Here is a 19,218-nt window from a genome sequence, read left to right as displayed (position 1 = left end):
AAGAGCAAGCTAAAGTGCCGCAGACGATGTGACATGGACTCGAATAATGTCTGAAGTAGTGTTGGAGGGAACTGACACCATGAATCCTGCGGGGCTGTCGACAAATACGGAAGAGTACGAGAGGGTAATCTCTCCCGAATAACACGTTGCAAGGCATCCCAGATATGCTCAATAATCTACATCTCCATTTATACTCCGCAAGCCACCCAACGGTGTGTGGCGGAGGGCACTTTACGTGCCACTGTCATTACCTCCCTTTCCTGTTCCAGTCGCGTATGGTTCGCGGGAAGAACGACTGCCCGAAAGCCTCCGTGCGCGCTCTAATCTCTCTAATTTTACTTTCGTGATCTCCTGGGGAGGTATAAGTAGGGGGAAGCAAAATATTCGATACCTCATCCAGAAATGCACCCTCTCGAAACCTGGACAGCAAGCTACATTGCGATGCAGAGCGCCTCTCTTGCAGAGTCTGCCACTTGAGTTTGCTAACCATCTCCGTAACGCTATCACGCTTACCAAATAACCCTGTGAAAATACGCGCCGCTCTTCTTTGGATCTTCTCTATCTCCTCTGTCAGCCTGACCAGCTACTGATCCCACACTGATGAGCAATACTCAAGTATAGGTCGAATGAGTGTTTTATAAGCCACCTCCTTTGTTGATGGACTACATTTTCTAAGGACTCGCCCAATGAATCTCAACCTGGTACCCGCCTTACCAACAATTAATTTTATACACTCCTGGAAATTGAAATAAGAACACCGTGAATTCATTGTCCCAGGAAGGGGAAACTTTATTGACACATTCCTGGGGTCAGATACATCACATGATGACACTGACAGAACCACAGGCACATAGACACAGGCAACAGAGCATGCACAATGTCGGCACTAGTACAGTGTATATCCACCTTTCGCAGCAATGCACGCTGCTATTCTCCCATGGAGACGATCGTAGAGATGCTGGATGTAGTCCTGTGGAACGGCTTGCCATGCCATTTCCACCTGGCGCCTCAGTTGGACCAGCGTTCGTGCTGGACGTGCAGACCGCGTGAGACGACGCTTCATCCAGTCCCAAACATGCTCAATGGGGGACAGATCCGGAGATCTTGCTGGCCAGGGTAGTTGACTTACACCTTCTAGAGCACGTTGGGTGACACGGGATACACGCGGACGTGCATTGTCCTGTTGGAACAGCAAGTTCCCTTGCCGGTCTAGGAATGGTAGAACGATGGGTTCGATGACGGTTTGGATGTACCGTGCACTATTCAGTGTCCCCTCGACGATCACCAGTGGTGTACGGCCAGTGTAGGAGATCGCTCCCCACACCATGATGCCGGGTGTTGGCCCTGTGTACCTCGGTCGTATGCAGTCCTGATTGTGGCGCTCACCTGCACGGCGCCAAATACGCATACGACCATCATTGGCACCAAGGCAGAAGCGACTCTCATCGCTGAAGACGACACGTCTCCATTCGTCCCTCCATTCACGCCTGTCGCGACACCACTGGAGGCGGGCTGCACGATGTTGGGGCGTGAGCGGAAGACGGCCTAACGGTGTGCGGTATCGTAGCCCAGCTTCATGGAGACGGTTGCGAATGGTCCTCGCCGATACCCCAGGAGCAACAGTGTCCCTAATTTGCTGGGAAGTGGCGGTGCGGTCCCCTACGGCACTGCGTAGGATCCTACGGTCTTGGCGTGCATCCGTGTGTCGCTGCGGTCCGGTCCCAGGTCGACGGGCACGTGCACCTTCCGCCGACCACTGGCGACAACATCGATGTACTGTGGAGACCTCACGCCCCACGTGTTGAGCAATTCGGCGGTACGTCCACCCGGCCTCCCGCATGCCCACTATACGCCCTCGCTCAAAGTCCGTCAACTGCACATACGGTTCACGTCCACGCTGTCGCGGCATGCTACCAGTGTTAAAGACTGCGATGGAGCTCCGTATGCCACGGCAAACTGGCTGACAATGACGGCGGCGGTGCACAAATGCTGCGCAGCTAGCGCCATTCGACGGCCAACACCGCGGTTCCTGGTGTGTCCGCTGTGCCGTGCGTGTGATCATTGCTTGTACAGCCCTCTCGCAGTGTCCGGAGCAAGTATGGTGGGTCTGACACACCGGTGTCAATGTGTTCTTTTTTCCATTTCCAGGAGTGTATGATCATTCCACTTCAAATCGTTCCGCACGCATACTCCCGGATATTTTACAGAAGTAACTGCTACCAGTGTTTGTTCCGCTATCATACAATCATGCAATAAAGGATCCTTCTTTCTATGTATTCGCAATACATTACATTTGTCTATGTTAAGGGTCAGTTGCCACTCCCTGCACCAAGTGCCTATCCGCTGCAGATCTTCCTGCATTTCGCTACAATTTTCTAATGCTGCAACTTCTCTGTATACTACAGCATCATCCGCGAAAAGCCGCATGGAACTTCCGACACTATCTACTGGGTCATTTATATATATTGTGAAAAGCAATGGTCCCATAACACTCCACTGTGGCACGCCAGAGGTTACTTTAACGTCTGTAGACGTCTCTCCATTGATAACAACATGCTGTGTTCTGTTTGCTAAAAACTCTTCAATGGAGCCACACAGCTGATCTGATATTCGGTAGGCTCTTACTTTGTTTATCAGGCGACAGTGCGGAACTGTATCGAACGCCTTCCGGAAGTCAAGAAAAATAGCATCTTCCTGGGAGCCTGTCTAGGGAGTTTGGTGGCTAGTGGAAGCATTTAAACTCAGATGAGTGTTCCTAGAGCCAGTCTGTAGCAATTCTGGACGTATGGGGTGTCGCATTGTCCTGCTGGAATTAGCCGAGTCCGTCGGAATGCAAAATGGACATCAGTGGATGCAGGTGATCAGACAGGATGCTGGTGTATGTGTCACCTGATATCAGGGATCCCATTTCACTCCAACTGCGCACGCTCACGTTATTACAGAGCCTCCACCAGCTTGAACAGTCCCCTGCTGACATTCAGGACCAATGGGTTCATGAGGTTGTCTCCATACCCGTCCGCGCCCATCCGCTCATCATGTAACATGTTTTCAGTCAAAGACTGAAGTCGGTGTTGATTGGCCCAGGCGAGGCGTGACGCTTTGCGTCGTGCAGTCATCAAGGCTACACGAACGGGCCTTCGGCTCCGAAGGCCCAGATCGATGATGTTTCGCACACTGACACTTGTTGATGGCCCAGCATTCAAATCTGCACTATTTTTTGGAAGGGTTGCAGTTCTGTCACGTTGAACGATTCTCTTCAGTCGTCGTTGGTCCTGTTCTTGCAGGATCTTTTCCCGGTCGCAACGATGTCGGAGAATTGATGTTTTATCGGATTCCTGATATTCACAGCACACTCGTGAAATGGTTGTACGGGAAAATTCCCACTTCATCGCTACGTCGGATGTGCTGTGTGCCATCGCTCGTGCGCCGACTGTAACACCACGTTCAAACTCACTTAAGGGAGGTAGGACGTCAAACTGGCCGACTTGGAGCAGGAGAGGCACCACAGGACATTTTAATTTCCACTGTCTATACTTTTACAAGTAAATTCATAAAACTTTGTCAGCATGACCAGGAAGGTTCAGGATTCACGCTCATAGCAGTGGAAGTTCAAAAATATAACAAAATATATTTTTTTACATGTGAAATGTCATCATTTTTTCACTTGCTATTGCCTGCATTCGTTGCTATAGGTACACTTTTTTTCATAAGTAAGGGAGCTTCTTCGATGAATTTTGCACAGCATACATCCCATACTTTCAGGTGTATGGAACTGTAGAAACTTCCAAATCTATTAAAAACTGTGCTAAAAATTGAGATAGTTAACCATAAAATTTGAGTTTTTTTCTATACATGAAGTTTAAAATTTAACAGCTCATTCATTTTTTCATTAATTAAATAAATTCTGGAGTTTCATACACCTGTAAGTATGGTCTGTATGCTGTGCAAAATTCATCGAAGAATCTCGCTTACTTGTGAAGAAAAGGGTACCTACAGGAACAAATGCAGCCAATAGTAAGTGAAAAAATGATGAAATTTCACACGTACAAAAATTATTTTGTATTACTTTTGAGCTTACATTGCTATGAGTTTGAATCCTGAATCCTTCCTGGTCGTGTTGACAAAGTTTTATGAATTTATTTGTAAAAGTATACACAGTGCAAATTAAAATGTCCTGTGTTTCCTCTCCCGCTCCAAGTCGGCCCGTTTGACGTCCTACCCCCCTTAAATCTTGATAACCTGTCATTGTAGCAGCAGTAGGCGATCTAACAACTGAGCCAGACGCTTGTTGCCTTATATAGGCGTTGCCGACCGCAGCGCCGTATTCTGCCTGTTTACTTATCTCTTTGTTTGAGTACTCATGTCTATACCAGTTCCTTTGGCGCTTCAGTGTATTAATAATACGTTAAGTTTTAGGCTTCGTCCTTATATTATGTCACGAGTTTGTTGTGACCCCTACTTTTAAAAGCAAATGGAGCATTGTCCTGCACTGATACTGCTCTTCGTAAAATACTTGCAGACTAGGGACGGTACCTTTCTGTAGTACAACTAATGTCCGAGGACAACAGCCGACAAAGTACCATACAGACAAGATGGCTCAAGTCTCGCAGACTGAATGTACACACGTGCCATCTTAACAGGCCACGCGACATGATAACAGGTACATTACTGTCTCAGCAATGCCGGGCGGAGTGACCGAGCGGTTCTAGGTGCTACAGTCCGGAACCGCGCGAACGCTATGGTCGCAGGTTTGAATCCTGCCTGGGGCATGGATGTGTGTGATAGCACCGATCGCTGTTCCCCTTTTTCTATAATAACGTAATATTCCAAAGCAACGGTAATTTAAAGAATAAAAATTACTCGTTCGTTAAAAAGAGTTTCTTTAACAACGAAAAATTTTAGCACTGCTGCTATGACTAATTTATGTTTCCGTTTTTTATCCCTTTATTAGCAAAAATTAAAACACTTGTTATAACCGAGACCAAACAAATACCGAAAAGTACCGTTTATTTAGAACTAAACTCTTACCTGTTAGGTTTAAGTAGTTTTAAGTTCTAGGGGAATGATGACCACAGCAGTCAAGTCCCATAGTGCTCAGAGCCATTTTTTTGGTCTCAGCAATGCTGTACCGATTCTTATGCCATGTGTTTTTTGCTCGTTTCTGCCGTCATTCTCATTAAAATAGCACCGATCGCTGTTCCCCTTTTTCTATAATAACGTAATATTCCAAAGCAACGGTAATTTAAAGAATAAAAATTGCTCGTTCGTTAAAAAGAGTTTCTTTAACAACGAAAACTTTTAGCACTGCTGCTATGACTAATTTATGTTTCCGTTTCTTACCCCTTTATTAGCAAAAAATAAAAACACTTGTTATAACCGAGACCAAACAAATACCGAAAAGTACCGTTTATTTAGAACTAAAATACCGGTATCGGTTTTAATCGGTTGGTTTTTCCCATAATTTTTGGACATTTGTGCTAAGTTTCTATGGGATCAAACTGCTGAGGTCATAGGTTCCTAGGCTTACACACTACTGAATCTAACTTAAACTAACTTACGCTAAGGACAGCACGCACACACACCCAGCCATGCCCGAGGGAGGACTCGAACCTCCGAACCGTGGCAAGGCGCCTGAGACCAAGCGGCTACCCTGCGCCGCGTTTCCCATCCACAGAGGTAGCCAGGAGACGAATATATCGCAAACTTCCTTCTCTGTCCTCAAATCCCAAGTATTAAAAAAAAAAAAAATTACGCTTCCACGTAGAGGGGATGACTCAATGTTCTTGCCAGTGAGTTAAATCACGAAAGATAGTGACATCTAGCAGAAAATTCCCAATCTTTGTGTACAAAACGCACATAATAGGTTGACACAGCCCTGACGCAGTGTGTTTACCCACTGGTCAACGTCCCTGCGGCAAGAATGATGGCAGGGGTGACATTTTCATTTTAACTTTAAATGCCAACATTTTTACGTTAGCCTTTACCGTGACTGTAATTGACATTAAATGAAACAACAAGTTTACCCTTACCTGTCACCGTTTCATATATTTCCACGACGCGTTTGAAAGGTTTAGACCTCCATCATCGGTTGGACTTACATTGATTAGTATGACACTTGTGTGTGTGTTGTGTTACGATGTTTTGGAGGAACTTGTGGCACTGCCTCCAGCGCTCACAGGTTCTTTTCGCTGTAGTAACACATCACATGTATACTGTCACATTTGTAAACAAATATGGCGTCTGGACTCCATATTTGACGCCATATTTGTTTACAAATGTGACAGTATACATGTGATGTGTTACTACAGCGAAAAGAACCTGTGAGCGCTGGAGGCAGTGCCACAAGTTCCTCCAAAACATCGTAACACTACACACACACACAAGTGTCATACTAACTAATGTAAATTGTGGTGGGCGTACTGTAAGACCTTCAGTACACACACCATCAGATTATTTGACTTGTCGCTCTAACGAAGTAGGCGAGTGTCAGCAATATGTCTCGTGGTCTTATCGTGGCGTGTTTATCTTCTGCCGTTAGGTCAGACGATAGAAATGCCACTTGCACGCTTAGAGGAACAGTTTGATGGTGACCAACTTTGAACAGAACTTGATTAATTTTCACACACATTTATTAAAATAATAACAAGCATAAAAATTATTTAACTTGGTTCTGGATGCTCATGACAATTGACAGTCTGAAGTTCCTTTTGCCTTGGTATGTTAATCTGATTCTCACATATCTCTGATACTTGACAAAGTGTCTATACATTTATCCTCATGGCTATCTACAGGAATATGATAATATTATTAGGCGCAGACTGATGCAGACTGACTAATCGGAGGTCTGTACACTCGTAATATCTCGTGCGTTGAGGTAGCACTGCGTGAGTGTGGTCTGCGAGGAGAAAAGGTTCTACATTAGCAGCAATCTCATTGCCAGCATTACATACACTCCTGGAAATGGAAAAAAGAACACATTGACACCGGTGTGTCAGACCCACCATACTTGCTCCGGACACTGCGATAGGGCTGTACAAGCAATGATCACACGCACGGCACAGCGGACACACCAGGAACCGCGGTGTTGGCCGTCGAATGGCGCTAGCTGCGCAGCATTTGTGCACCGCCGACGTCAGTGTCAGCCAGTTTGCCGTGGCATACGGAGCTCCATCGCAGTCTTTAACACTGGTAGCATGCCGCGACAGCGTGGACGTGAACCGTATGTGCAGTTGACGGACTTTGAGCGAGGGCGTATAGTGGGCATGCGGGAGGCCGGGTGGACGTACCGCCGAATTGCTCAACATGTGGGGCGTGAGGTCTCCACAGTACATCGATGTTATCGCCAGTGGTCGGCGGAAGGTGCACGTGCCCGTCGACCTGGGACCGGACCGCAGCGACGCACGGATGCACGCCAAGACCGTAGGATCCTACGCAGTGCCGTAGGGGACCGCACCGCCACTTCCCAGCAAATTAGGGACACTGTTGCTCCTGGGGTATCAGCGAGGACCATTCGCAACCGTCTCCATGAAGCTGGGCTACGGTCCCGCACACCGTTAGGCCGTCTTCCGCTCACGCCCCAACATCGTGCAGCCCGCCTCCAGTGGTGTCGCGACAGGCGTGAATGGAGGGACGAATGGAGACGTGTCATCTTCAGCGATGAGAGTCGCTTCTGCCTTGGTGCCAATGATGGTCGTATGCGTGTTTGGCGCCGTGCAGGTGAGCGCCACAATCAGGACTGCATACGACTGAGGCACACGGGGCCAACACCCGGAATCATGGTGTGGGGAGCGATCTCCTACACTGGCCGTACACCACTGGTGATCGTCGAGGGGACACTGAGTAGTGCACGGTACATCCAAACCGTCATCGAACCCATCGTTCTACCATTCCTAGACCGGCAAGAGAACTTGCTGTTCCAACAGGACAATGCACGTCCGCATGTATCCCGTGCCACCCAACGTGCTCTAGAAGGTGTAAGTCAACTACCCTGGCCAGCAAGATCTCTGGATCTGTCCCCCATTGAGGATGTTTGGGACTGGATGAAGCGTCGTCTACGCGGTCTGCACGTCCAGCACGAACGCTGGTCCAACTGAGGCGCCAGGTGGAAATGGCATGGCAAGCCGTTCCACAGGACTACATCCAGCATCTCTACGATCGTCTCCATGGGAGAATGGCAGCCTGCATTGCTGCGAAAGGTGGATATACACTGTACTAGTGCCGACATTGTGCATGTTCTGTTGCCTGTGTCTATGTGCCTGTGGTTCTGTGAGTGTGATCATGTGATGTATCTGACCCCAGGAATGTGTCAATAAAGTTTCCCCTTCCTGCGACAATGAATTCACGGTGTTCTTATTTCAATTTCCAGGAGTGTATTAATACGCAGATCGGCGGAAGCAGAATTTGGTCTGCCTCTAAGGCAGCGCCATCTCGTAGAGCGGAGACGGACGAGCGCTGTGCTTAGCGGGGCGCGCTCTAGTGGGAAAGGTGTGTACGCGCTGACTACGTGGAACTATGTAGACAACATAAATGCACCCGATGATGGAGGTTTAAACCTTTGAACACATCGTGGAAATAAATAAAATGGTGACAGGCAACAGTAAACTTGTTGTTTCATTTAGTGACTTTTTCAGTTGGACATACCATAAATTTGGAGCAAAAGCAACCAACTTCCTTGCACTGCACGACTGGTGCCACAGCATCCCATGCTTTGACGCCCGCACAAAAAGACAAAAATGCGGTGCTCTCAGTTATCATCTTGGGGGGGGGGGGGGAGAGGAGGGAGTTGCAGCATGGTGTGGTCTCTGTCCTCAATAAATATTGGCGCCAGCTCCTTTTCTTTTTTTTTTGTCATCTATGTTGTGACTATTTTGACACGCCACGAATTCTTCTCCTGTGCCAACATCTTCACCTCAGAGTAGCACTTGCAACCTACATCGTCAACTCAAGTATCTGCTGGTCTCTGTGTTCCTCTACAGTTTCTGTCCTCTACAGTTTCTGCCGTCTACAGCTCCCTCTAGCACCACAGAAGTCATCCCCTGATGTCTTAACAGATGATCTATCATCCTTTCCCTTCTCCTTATCAGCGTTTTCCACGTACTCCTTTCCTCTCCGATTTTGCGCAGAGCTTCCTCATTCCTTACCTTATCAGACCACCAGCTCTACCCAACAAAAGCAGGGAGTGCCCCTTTTTGCAACCGCTTAACTTTCCAGGGACGGTCGACTCTCCTAATAAGACTCACTGACAGCCTTCTGCCAACAAACGGGGACTACACACCATACTGGGAACACATTCAGTGAGAAAAACGCAAATACACTGAAATGACTCACAAGTCATGGGATACTTCCTAATACTGTGTCGACCTCCTTTTGCCCGGAGTAGTGGAGCAGTTCGACGTGACATGGACTTAAAAATTCGTCAGAACTTCGTTGCACAAATACTGAACCTTGCTGTCTCTATGTGTTACGGTCTTCAGCGGAGAGACTGGTTTGATGCAGCTCTCCATGCTACTCTATGCTGTGCAAGCTTCTTCATCTCCCAGTACCTACTGCAACCTACATCCTTCTGCATCTGCGTAGTGTATTCATCTCTTGGTCTCCCTCTACTATTCGTACCCTACACGCTGCCCTCCAATAGTAAATTGGTGATTGCTTGATGCCTCTGAACGTGTCCTACGAACCGATCCCTTCTAGTCGTGTTGTGCTACAAGTTCCTCTTCTCCCCAGTTCTATTCAGGACCTCCTCATTAGTTACGTGATCTGCCCATCTATTCTTCAGCATTCTTGTGTAGCACCACATTTCGAAAGCCTCTATTCTCTTCTTGTCTAAACTATTTATCGTCCATGTTTCACTTCCATACATGGCTACACTCCATACAAAAACTTTGAGAAAAGGTTTCCTGGCACTAAATCTATACTCGATGTTACCAAATTCTTACCGGCCGCTGTGGCCGAGCGGTTCTAGGCTTTTGAGTCCGGAACCACGCGGCTGCTACGGTCGCAGGTTCGAATCCCGCCTCGGACATCGATGTGTGTGATGTCTCTAGGTTAGTTAGGTTTAAGTAGTTCTAGGTCTAGGGGACTGATGACCTCAGATGTTAAGTCCGATAGTGCTTATGGGCATTTGAACCTATTTTTTTGAACAAATTCTTTAGACACGCTCCCCTTGCCATTGCCAGTCTACATTTTATATGCTCTCTACTTCGACCATCATCAATTATTTTACTCCCCAAATAGTAAAACCCATCTACTAGTTTTGGGTCTCATTTTATAATCTCTGTCTCTATAGCCATCTATAATTTCAAAAGGGTTGCCAGTGCAGGATTTGGTGTACGAACTGACCTGTCAATTATGTCCCATATCTGTTCGATGGGATTCATGTCTAGCATCTTAGTGGCCAAACCAGTCGCTCGAATTGTCCAGAATGTTCTTCAACAGTGGCCTGGTGACGTGGTGCATTATCATCAATAAATACTCCAACGTTGTTTGGGAACATGAATTCCATTAATGACTGAAAATGGTCTCCAAGTAGTCCTACATAACCATTTACAGTCAATGATCGGTTCAGTTGGAACAGAGGACCCAGTCCATTGCATGTAAACACAGACAAAACTACTATCGACCCACTACCAGTTTCAAAATGACTGGTTCAAATGGCTCTGAGCACTATGGGACTTAACATCTGAGGTCATCAGTCCCCCAGAACTTAGAACTACTTAAACCTAACTAACCTAAGGACATCACACAACACCCAGTCACCACTACCAGCTTGCACCGTGCCTTGTTCACAACCTGGGCCCGTGGCTTCGTGGGATCTGCGCCACACTCGAACCCTATTGCTGTGGCCTTCTCCGCCAGACATCACGGCGCCTAGAGTATCAGCAACCAAACTGACAGCCTGCAGCCGCAGGTTGCCCGCTTCGCAGGGACACCGAAGCACTACACAACCTACAGGCAATATTGATGAATGGCCACAACAACAACAACAACAACAACACAGCAAAGACACCAGCGGCCACCGGGCCACTACCGGCCCACATAAACATAAGGAAGAGGACGCTGCAGATCCCGGAACTGTTTTCACACGTCAAACCACGTGATGGAAAATAGTTCCGAGGTACCCCTCCGCCGAAGCGCTACAATGGCCGGCGCTCGGCCGCACATCGGCATTTCATCGACCGCCAGCAGACGTGGATAGCTGCCGCCCCGGCATCCCGGCTTGGATCTTCTCGCTGATCTCTGGATTAGGCTCGGTATATCGGAGAAGTCTCTGGCGGAGACTAGTAGGAAATTATTTCAGTTGTTTTCTATATTATTCTTGTATGTAGTTGTGATTCGAAGATGGATCACCGTTTTGTGTTGGTGTTATACTTGGAGAATTTGTTTAGGTTAATTGAACAGTCCAATAAATTGTTTTAGGACTTTGATCGTTAGTTTCTTCTGTTTACACAGACATAACACCTGTCATCAGCTCTTACCAACTGAACTCTGGACTCTTCTGACCAGGCCACGGTTTTCCAGCCGTCTAGGGTTCAATCGTTATGTTCACGACCCCAGAGGAGGCGCTGCAGGCTGTGTCGTTCTGTTAGCAAAAGCACCCGCGGACGTCGTCTGCTGCCGTAAACCGATTAACATCAAATTTTGCCACGTTGTTCCAATGGATACGTCCGTCGTACGTCCCACACTGATTTCTGCGGTTATTTCACGCTGAGTTGCTTGTCTCCCAGCACTGACAACTCTACGCATACGCGCTGCTCCCGGTCGATAAGCGAAAGTCGTTGGCCATTACGTTGTCCGTGGTGAGAGCTAAAGCCTGAAATTTGGTGTTTCTCCGCACACTCTTTACACTGTGGATCTCGGAATATTGAATTCTCTAATGAATTCCGGATTGGAATGTCCCACGTGTCTAGCTGCAACTACTGTTCTGCTGCCAGCATCTTTTACTTCCCGCTGTGCGGCCATAATGACCGACGGAAAGCCTTTCACACGAATCATCTGAGTAAAAATGACAGATCCACCAAGAGCTGCCCTATTATACACTACTGGCCATTAAAATTGCTACACCAAGAAGAAACGCAGATGATAAATACGTATTCATTGGACAAATATATTATACTACAACTGACATGTGATTACATTTTCATGCAGTTTGAGTGCAGTACTCCGAACAACCACCTCTGGTCGTAATAACGGCCTTGATACGTCTGGGCATTGAGTCAAACACAGCTTGGTAGCGTGTACAGGTACAGCTGCCCATGCAGCTTCAACACGATACCACAGTTCATCAAGAGTAGTGACTGGCGTATTGTCACGAGCCAGTTGCTCGGCCACCATTGACCAAAGGTTTTCAGTTGGTGAGAGATCTGGAGAATGTCCTGACCAGGGCAGCAGTCGAACATTTTCCGTATCCAGGAAGGCCTCTGCAGGACCTGCCACATGCGGTCGTGCATTATCCTGGTGAAATGTAGGGTTTCGCAGGGATGGAATGAAGGGTTGAGCTACGGGTCGTAACACATCTGAAATGTAACGTCCACTGTGCCGTCAATGTGAACAAGAGGTGACCGAGACGTCGAACCAATGGCTCCCCATACCATTATGCCGGGTGATACGCCAGTATGGCGGTGACGAAAGCGCGCTTCCAATGTGCGTTCACCGCGATGTCGCAAAACACGGAAGCGATCATCATGATGCTCTAAACAGAACCTGGATTCATCCGAAAAAATGACGTTTTGCCATTCGTGCACCCAGGTTCGTCGTCGAGTACACCATCGCAGGCGCTCCTGCCTGTGATGCAGCGTAAAGGGTAACCGCAGCCACGGTCTCCGAGCTGTTAGTCCGTGCTGCTGCAAACGTCGTCGAACTGTTCGTGTAGATGGTTGTTGTCTTACAAAGTTCCCCATCTGTTGACTCAGGGAAAGAGACGTGGCTGCACGATCCGTTACACCCATGCGGATAAGATGCCTGTCATGTCGACTGCTTGTGATACGAGGCCGTTGGGAGCCAGCCCGGCGTTCCGTATTACCCTCCTGAATCCACCGATTCCATATTATGCTAACAGTCATTGGATCTCGACCAACACGAGCAGCAATGTCGAGATACGATAAACCGCAATCGCGGTTATCAAAGTCGGAAATGTGATGGTACGCATTTCTCCTCCTTACACGAGGCATCAAAACAACGTTTCACCAGACAACGCTGGTCAATTGCTGTTTGTGTATGAGAAATCGGTTGGAAACTTTCCTCATGTCAGCACGTTGTAGGTGTCGCCACCGGTGCCAACCTTGTGTGAATGCTCTGAAAAGATAATCATTGGCATATCACAGCATCTTCTTCCTGTCGCGTCTGTAGCACGTCATCTTCGTGGTGTAGCAATTTTAATGGCCAGTAGTGTACCTACAAGAAGACGAGCCTGAGTTTACAGCAATCGTGGTCGAAGATGCGGACGTTAATTTGAAGTCGATCCCGGTTACGTTCAACATGGCTTCTTCGCTACAGGCAGCAAGCTGCAAGTTGCCCATCAACATGAGAAAGAGTCGTAATCGTTCTGACGCTAAAAAAGACAGGATTTCTTTTGTAGCACAAAGTGTGCAGCATGTGATTTATCAGATGACTGGGCACGAAAAAAAGAAAAGGCTGCACTGCACTAGTGTAACTGGACTTCCGAAGGTAATCAAGAGTCTTTTTCATGACGCTTCAAACAGTTTAGAAGCCTGTCAGAAGTTGATAATTGCTTCTTATTTATCGCTTGCTCGCTGAATGAAAATAAGTTAAGTGGTTACAGAAGCGCGCTGGCAAACGATGCCGTTCACGCACGAAGCTCCAAGGACGAACAGTCTCCGGCGCTAAATCGCCTCCCTGTTGCATCGGCCGCTCTTTATTCGGAGAGCGACTGTAGGAGATGCCGGTAGCTTATTATGCCGATATTCAGAGCATGTGAGTCGAACCGGGGCAACTTTCCCAGAGAAGGCGTGTTTATCGTGGGTACAAGATGTAGGGCGGTAGTACAGTCGTAAAATGCCAGACTACACATCGAATGACCTCGTGATCGATTCCCGTTGTACCATATGATTTTTATGTATCATATATCACTTCTTTGATCTCGGTCAATCCTCGCTGGTGTGAAAAGTGACGATTTTGAATGTGATCCAGAATCCACATTAAACTACACTACTGGGCAAATTTAACCGACAGAAAGAAGATGCTGTGATATGCAAATGATTAACTTTTCAGAGCATTCACACAAGGTTGGCGCCGGTGGCGACACCTACAACGTGCTGACATGAGGAAAGTTTCCAACCGATTTCTCATACACAAACAGCAGTTGACCGGCGTTGCCTGCTGAAACGTTGTTGTGGTGCCTCGTGTAAGGAGGACAAATGCGTACCATCACGTTTCTGACTAGTCGGATTGTAGGCTATCGCGATTGCGGTTTATCGTATTGCAACATTGCTGCTCGTGTCGGTCGAGATCCAATGACTGTTAGCAGAATATGGAATCGGTGAGTTCGGGAGGGTAATACGGAACGCCGTGTTTTAGGTAGGTTAGTACCTCCAAGTACAATTGCAGGCCAGTAATGCTTGTTTTCTCCTGGGCAGCAGGGCAAGTGTTGAAGTGTGGAAGTGTAGATGCGTGGACGCAGATAGAATGTCTATTCTTACAAGTGCAGTCCACTTAGAGGTTATGTAGTTACAGCCACGCAGAAAACACCACAAGTTTGTGACAAGACTGTTGGAGGCAGAGAAAAAAAAACCGACACGCCGATGCGTCTACGTCAAGGTACCACATATAAAAATACCTTCACGTATACCCATTGTACACTGTATATTCTTTCTCGTTATATAAAATTGATACAAAAATTGTATACTACGCTACAATGTGCTGTTTTCATTTCTTCCTCGCAATCGATTTTAACAGAAAATGCGAAAATTGTATTTATGGTTTTTCTGCTTATGCTTAGGATACTACTACGGAATTTGAATGATCCTACCCATTCACAGACTCACGCTGAACTACTGTCATGGAAGCTGCTATCCTCAGAGATCCAGCTGGAGTGGTCTCTCTCATACGTCATATACCAATGACCCCAGGCACTGTACCCACTCATTTTAAGCGACTTCAGTTGTCAACAAGGTTTTGTTTGCAGTACCAAGAAACAAGGCTGAAGCTAATGAGACAGGAGGCAAGAGGAGATGAACAGAGAGGGGAGGAGGAAATACAGGGCGAGTCACATAACGTTACCGCTGGATATATTTCGTGAACCACATCAAATACTGACGAACCGATTCCACAGACTGAGCGTGAGGAGAGGGGCTAGTGTAATTGTTTAATACAAACCATACAAAAATGCGCGGAAGTATGTTTTTTAACACAAACCTACGTTTTTTTTAAATGGAACCACGTTAGTTTTGTTAGCACATCTTAACATAGAAACAAATACGTAATCAGTGCCGTTTGTTGCATTGTAAAATGTTAATTACATCCGGAGATATTGTAACCGAAAGTTGACGCTTGAGTACCACTCCTCCGCTGTTCGATCGTATGTATCGGAGAGCACTGCAACATACATCGCGTTTCTACAGAATGATCTGCCAACGTTGCTCGAAAATGTCCCACTGGAAACGTGTCGACGTATGTGGTATCAGCATGATGGTGCACCTGCACATTCCGCAATTAACACTAGGCTGACCCTTGACAGGATGTTCGACGGGCGTTTCATAGGACGTGGAGGACGTATAAATTGGCCAGCATGTTCTCCTGATCTTACACCTCTGGATTTCTTTCTGTGGGGTACGTTAAAGGAGAATATGTACCGTGATGTGCCTACAACCCCAGAGGATATGAAACAACGTATTGTGGCAGCCTACGGCGACATTACACCAGATGTACTGCGGCGTGTACGACATTCATTACGCCAGAGATTGCAATTGTGTGCAGCAAATGATGGCCACCACATTGAACATCTATTGATCTGACATGTCGGGACACACTCTATTCCACTCCGTAACTGAAAACGGAAACCACGTGTGTACGTGTACCTCACCCCTCATGGTAATGTACATGTGCGTCAGTGAAAAAGACCAATAAAAAGGTGTTAGCATGTGGACGTAATGTGCTGTTCCAGTCTCTTCTGTACCTAAGGTCCATCACCGTTCCCTTTGGATCCGTACGTAATTCGGTGCTCTCCGATTCACACGATCGAACAGCGGAGGAGTGGTACTCAAGCGTCAACTTTAGGTTACAATATGTCCGGATGTAATTAACGTTTTACAATGCAACAAACGGCACTGATTACGTATTTGTTTATATGTTGAGATGTGCTAACAAAACTAACGGGGTTCCATTTAAAAAACGTAGGTTTGTGTTAAAAAACATACTTCCGTGCATTTTTGTATGGTTTGTATTGAACAATTACACTAGCCCCTCTCCTCACGTTCGGTCTGTGGAATCGGTTCGTCAGTATTTGATGTGGTTTAAGAAATATATCCAGCGGTAACGTTATGTGACTCACCCTGTAGAGGAGAGAGGAGGAGATGGATAGAGAGGGGGGGGGGGGGAGGTTATGGATAGAGACAGAAGAAGAAAGGCGTTAGCACGTGTATCCAATTCATATACGTATTTAGCAACTGCGAAGCATTGATGGGTTCGCTAGTAATTTGTGACCATTTCAATGCCTCATGGACAAGAAGATCGACACGTGAGACGGGAGTGGTTGATGATGCGGACCAGTTCCGTAATTAGCCACTCCGACTCGCTTCTGCATCGAGAGCAGTTGACGAAGATGTGATTAATGTCCTGGAGATCTCCACAGTCGCAATATTGCGATGGTACGAGGTAGAGCCTACAAATACGAGGGTTTGGAACTTTAATAGTGGCAACTATATATTTACAGCTCGTACAAAATAGATACGTGTTTTAGAGTTTTAATGGCCTTCAAAGTAGCCCCCAGCATTGTGTACAACCCTTAGCCAGCGATGTGGAAATCGTAGGATACTCTTAGCAGTGCCAGCTGTGTTGACAGTTCGAGCGGCGCGGTCTATTTGTAGCAGTTCTGAAGCGAATGCCGTGAAGTGTTTCCTTCAGTTTAGATATCGAGTTGAATTCACGAGGGCTTAAATCAGGGGAGTGCAGTAGGTGGTATAGCAGTTAGCAGCCCCATCAGTCAAACAAATCAGTAACAGCTTGCTCTGTACGTGCTTGAGCATTGTCCTGCAAAATGATGGCCAGGTCCTGCAGAAAGTGTCACCACTTCTGTCTCTATACTGTTCATATTTGGAACACAACCTACGACAAGCCTAGAGACAGAAGTGGTGACACTTTCTGCAGGACCTCACAATCATTTTGCAGGACAATGCTCAAGCACGTACAGAGCAAGCTGTTACTGATTTGTTTGACTGATGGGTCTGCTAACTGCTATACCACCTACTGCACTCCCCTGACTTAAGCCCTCGTGAGTTCAACTCGATTTCTAAACTGAAGGAAACACTTCACGGCATTCGCTTCAGAACTGCTACAAATTCGTCGTGCAATACACCGCGCCGCTCGAACTGTCAACACAACTGGCATTGCTAACAAGGGAACCTCCCCATCGCACCCCTCTCAGATTTAGACAGTGGTTAGGCCTTGAAAAACTGAACACAGATCAATCAAGAAAACAGGAAGAAGTTGTGTGGCGCTATGAAAAATTAAGCAAAATATACAAACTGAGTAGTCCATGCGCAAGATAGGCAACATCAAGGATGTCATGAGCTCAGGAGCTCCGTGGTCCCGTGGTTATCGTGAGCAGTTGCGGAACGAGAGGTCCTTGGTTCAAGTCTTCCCTCGAGTGAAAAGTATAATTCCTTTATTTTCGCAAAGTTATGATCTGTCCGTTCGTTCATTGTAATAAGTTTAGTGTCTGTGTTTCGCGACCGCACCGCAAAACCATGCGATTAGTAGACGAAAGGAAGTGCCTCTCCAATAGGAACCTAAACATTTGATCGCAAGGTAATAGGTCAACCGATTCCTCCACAGGAAAACACGTCTGATATATTCTATACGACACTCGTGACGGCATGTGCGTCACATGACAGGAATATGTTGTCGACCCATCTAACTTGTACACTTGGCGAATGGGTAAAAAGATTCTTCTACCTTGCCCGATTTAGGTTTTCTTGTGGATGTGACAATCACTCCCAAAAAAGTGGTGAAAACATAAGAGTTTGTCACGTAAACTGCAACAAATGAATGCAACAGTTTCACAGTCGCACAATTTTCCCTGTGCTCTGCCAAAACAATTTTTTTAACGTTTTCAAAATTTTCCGTTTAGGTGTAGTGTCCCCATGCTACGGCGCAGTTACCTCGCATCGGACGGACGGACGGACAGATAATAACTGTCTGAAAATAAAAAATTAAACTTTTCACTCGAAGTAAGACTTGAACCAAGGACCTCTCGTTCCGCAGCTGCTCACGCTAACCACGGGCCCACAGCATTCCCGAGCTCACACTCTCCCTGATATTGCCTATCTTGCTCATGGACTACTCAGTTTGTATATTTAGCTTATTTTTTTCATAGTTCCACACAACTTCTTCCTGTTTTCTCGATTGATCTGTGTTCAGTTTTTCAAGGCCTATCCACTGTGCCAGCTTATAACTAAATCTGAGGGGGGTGCGATGGGGAGGTTCCCTTGTAAGACTTCCACATCGCTGGCAACGGGTTATACACAATGCTGGTGACTACTTTGAAGGTCAGTAAAACTTTTAAACACGTATCTATTTTACCGAGCGAGGTGGCGCAGTGGCTCACAAACTGGACTTGCATTCGGGAGGACGACGGTTCAATCCCACGTCTGGCCATCCTGATTTAGGTTTTCAGTGATTTCCCGAAATTGCTCCAGGCAAATGCCGGCATGGTTCCTTTGAAAGGGCACGGCCGACTTCCTTCCCCGTCCTTCCCTAATCCGATGAGACCGATGACCTCGCTGTCTGGTCTCCTTCCCCAAAACAACCCAACCAACGTATCTATTTTGCACGAGCTGTAAATAAATAGTTGCCACTATTAAAGTTCCAACCCTCGTAGCTGTGGCTGACTTTCAAAAGCGGCAATGACCCTCACAAGCTGTCTCGTGGTCCCTGTGACGGGTACGCTGCAGTTCAGAAGCCTCTTCTCAGCATACCATTGGGCCTCCGGTAAGTGCGGATGGATTCGTCGGTATCAGGTGCCCTTGTGCAGATAAAAGTTTGCAG

The 19,218-nt window shown here is 46.9% G+C and overlaps 1 protein-coding gene across 1 annotated transcript in view; it reads right to left on the bottom strand.

The window, feature by feature from the left end:
* LOC126109840 (solute carrier family 46 member 3-like) overlaps positions 1 to 19,218 on the bottom strand; it is a 612,447-nt gene that overhangs the window by 57,796 nt on the left and 535,433 nt on the right. The window lies entirely within an intron of this gene.

This window comes from Schistocerca cancellata, chromosome 12 (assembly GCF_023864275.1).
Source record: "Schistocerca cancellata isolate TAMUIC-IGC-003103 chromosome 12, iqSchCanc2.1, whole genome shotgun sequence".
NCBI classification, from domain to species: domain Eukaryota; kingdom Metazoa; phylum Arthropoda; class Insecta; order Orthoptera; family Acrididae; genus Schistocerca; species Schistocerca cancellata.
The sequence above is the reverse complement of the archived record's forward strand: the minus strand, read 5'-3'. Positions and strand labels throughout refer to the sequence as shown.